The sequence below is a fragment of the Vigna radiata genome, chromosome 7 (genome assembly GCF_000741045.1).
Source record: "Vigna radiata var. radiata cultivar VC1973A chromosome 7, Vradiata_ver6, whole genome shotgun sequence".
Taxonomy (NCBI): domain Eukaryota; kingdom Viridiplantae; phylum Streptophyta; class Magnoliopsida; order Fabales; family Fabaceae; genus Vigna; species Vigna radiata.
The window spans coordinates 33,198,322-33,201,510 of NC_028357.1; the positions used below are offsets into that span (position 1 = coordinate 33,198,322).

Consider the following 3,189-nt stretch of genomic DNA (forward strand, 5'->3'; position numbering starts at 1 on the left):
ATATAAGGACAATAAATTCAATATCCCAATAAATGACTATTGTAGACCTTTCTCTTTGGATAACCTTGTCAATGGCACACAAATTCATGAAACCTCATCATGTAGGATAAACAATAACTAATTGTAACTCTACTTGATTTTTATAGAACAACTTTTNGATAATTGTGTTTGATAATTTGCATAGATTTCATATATAAAACCTAATTAACTAAGATGAGAAACTAAGAATATAATGAAATAAAGTTAAAGTTTAAATTTGAATAAGGTATAATGCTTGAAATAGAAGTTCTCACGTCTTGCCAATAAATGGTCTTTATACTTGGTTCTCCTTTGACCACCTTTGTGAAGAGCTAATGCACTTCTGTTCACAACTTTCTACTATGTTATGGATCGTTGTAACTTTTAAGTTCCTCTATAACTCTGTCCAAAGTACATTGAAATAAGTTCAAAAAAAAAATCATGTCCTCATTCTGATATGCAATGGGCTTTATCAACATCAAAAAGACTAATTCCAACCTTTATTAAGTTGGACTAGAAACTACAAAAATAAGTTCAAGTGAATAGAATATCATAATTAAGTCCAACCTTTAAAAACCATCACCTGCTTTTCCATCTTTTCTTATTAGATAATCACTATTGACAGGTATAGAAAGACATTGAGAGCATAAAAACTTTAAACAAGAAGACTCGTTTAAAAGAACCGATTAATGGACATGGTCTTGCATCAACAATATTAGAGGCCTCACAACTATTCCAGTCTTTTTAACAGCCAAGGGAGGCACCTATTAAGAAATAAAATAACGTTCACCTTTGAACTCTCCAATTTAGGCAATTAGGTTCAAGAAGAGGTAGAAAAACACAGAATGAGACATTAAACTAAAGAAAAAAGTTCGCAAAAATGCCTGAAGGTGGTGGGCACAACCTCCCTTGTAAGCTTTTCAACATTCAACAAGTCAAGAACCTTTTTAGGCATACGTTCTGCAGAAAAAAATTGTTAACAATAAAACGGTTAAGGACCTAAACATTTCATTGATATCACCTACTCAAATAATCATAAGAAGCTTGATAAAATAAAATTCAAGGAAAGAAAAATTGATAAGAAATAGAGTAAATTGTACCAGCAATTATTGAGGTTGTTCAAACACAATGTTCTAGCTTTCTTATGATCACAGTAACAGTCCTTATAATATTCACACAACACAATGAATAACAACAATGGTAGTGTAATTCATTTCAAACTATGAACAGTGGAAACCACAAAAAAGGGTATCATGTGAATTCCAAAACGATAGGTGCTAGTGTAATTTTCTCTGGGATATGAGATAAAGACGATTTGGAGTAAGAGATAAATTAAAGAGCATACTTTTAAAGCCTAATCTTCATTTTTCCTGATTGGTTAGTTTCCTTTCTTGCAAACTAAAATTCTCAATTTGAAAGATCAAACTTTTACTTCTCCCAAAAACAATTTAAATACCTTATTTGTATTATTAAATTAAACAGAGAAAATGTATATTAGTTTACATCATGAAAAGCAATAGTAGTATTTTTCCCGTGCTTCAGCATTGATAATAATAATTACAATTAGATAACCAAGGAAGACCACTACTCTGCAGAATTTCATTCCGTATCAGAACACTAAATAGTAGAAAACAAACTGACATTTTAAATGCAAAAGTTATAACTATAAAACAGAAAAATGAAAAGGGAGAGGAAATACCTTCCATCCTCTCGGTCTTTCTGCACCATCCTTAATTGCATAAGCAGCTTTAAATCCATTAACGATAACCAACTCTGCAACCAGTTCAGAGTTCCTATCAAATCTAGCTTACATCACAAGTTCACTCAATCATATAATGAACATTGACTATAACAACAAATACAGAAAACTTAGAGATGAAATGGTTCTGTGTTACTCTTACTTGTCCAGAATAAACAATATGATATTCTCTGGTCCCTTAAACTTCAATGCAAGCTTCTTAAGGAACTCTGACTTATCATCACTCTTATAAGCAATCAACACTGCCTTCTTCCTCAAACCCCCAACATCATCTAGGATCCCAGTTGCCTAATCTCCACTAGAGCTCTGATATCAAGCAACTAAGCTAAAAAAAGAACAAAGGAGAATAATCAAAACCTAAAAAAAAAAATTCAAGAACAGTTGAACCAATTGAGTCCCGTGATTTACCCCGTGACAAGTTCGAGTCTCGCCAGATGCTCGTGTGGTTCATCTCTTCCATGTTGTTTCTCTTCGATTCATGGCGACTCTGCACCCAGGCCAACGCCGCCCTCTTCTGCACCTTCGTGGCAAACCATGTTCGCGCCTTCGTCTATCCCCTTCTCTAGTGTCTATATGCCTTAGTCAATGCCCTAAAGAAAAAACTTGAATTGAAATAGCACCAGAAAAACTGAGCGCATTAGTGGATTTAAAAAGAGAAAAGGAAACACAAGAGGCAATTTGAAGGGCCATATGAAAAATGAAAAATGAAGAAAGAAGAGGAAGCACCTCGAATATGCAGTGGACATTGGTTCGAGTTTTCAACTCGTCTGGAGTTCGGTGAGCGTTTCAAACAAATCGACGATAGTTTTCTTTGCAAGGAAGAAGAAAGAAGAAAGGGTGTGAGATGAGAAGAAAACCATGTTTGGGTTTCTTGAGTCCGAGAAGAAGGAAGAAAAAAAGGATTTGTGGGGATTTTTATCCGAAACAAAGGAAGAAGTAAGGATGAATGAGTGAGAGACTGATTTTGGAAAGGTGTAGTTAGGGTTTTTTTTTTCAAAAGTCAGAAGTTAGAAGAAGGTCACGAATTTTTTTAAAGTTATATAAATAATTTATTTTTTTGTTATTAATTAATTAAAAATTCGTATCTAACATTTCTATGTAACTTATTTTTTATTTATATACAGTTTTTATATATGGATAATCCGTATGTAATTTTTTTTTTAATTACATACGAAAAAATCCGTATATAATAAATCCGTATATAATATCTGTATGTAACATGTTTATTACATACGGATTAAAATCCGTATCTAATAATCCGTATATAAAACGCAATTTTCTTGTAGTGACAGTTATATCCTATGATTAATTTTGATCACTATTTTATTTGTACTCCTTGTCATATGGCTAAACAAAGAAAACCCTCTTTTCCTCATGGTACTTCTCAAGCTTCTTCTATTTTTTCTTTATTA

At 32.6% G+C, this 3,189-nt stretch overlaps 1 long non-coding RNA gene across 4 annotated transcripts; it reads right to left on the reverse strand.

The window, feature by feature from the left end:
- Positions 1-788: 788 nt before the first annotated feature.
- Positions 789-2,771, reverse strand: LOC106767794. 4 transcript variants are annotated; one of them, XR_002668624.1, is made up of 5 exons: positions 2,504-2,771; positions 2,186-2,379; positions 1,920-2,097; positions 1,718-1,820; positions 789-978 (listed from the first exon to the last, which is right to left on the reverse strand). It is a non-coding gene; the product is annotated as an uncharacterized LOC106767794 (long non-coding RNA). The 4 variants fall into 4 exon arrangements; XR_002668623.1 differs by having other exon boundaries at positions 1,718-1,811; positions 1,920-2,102; XR_002668622.1 differs by having other exon boundaries at positions 1,920-2,102.
- Between the last annotated feature and the right edge of the window lie 418 nt (positions 2,772-3,189).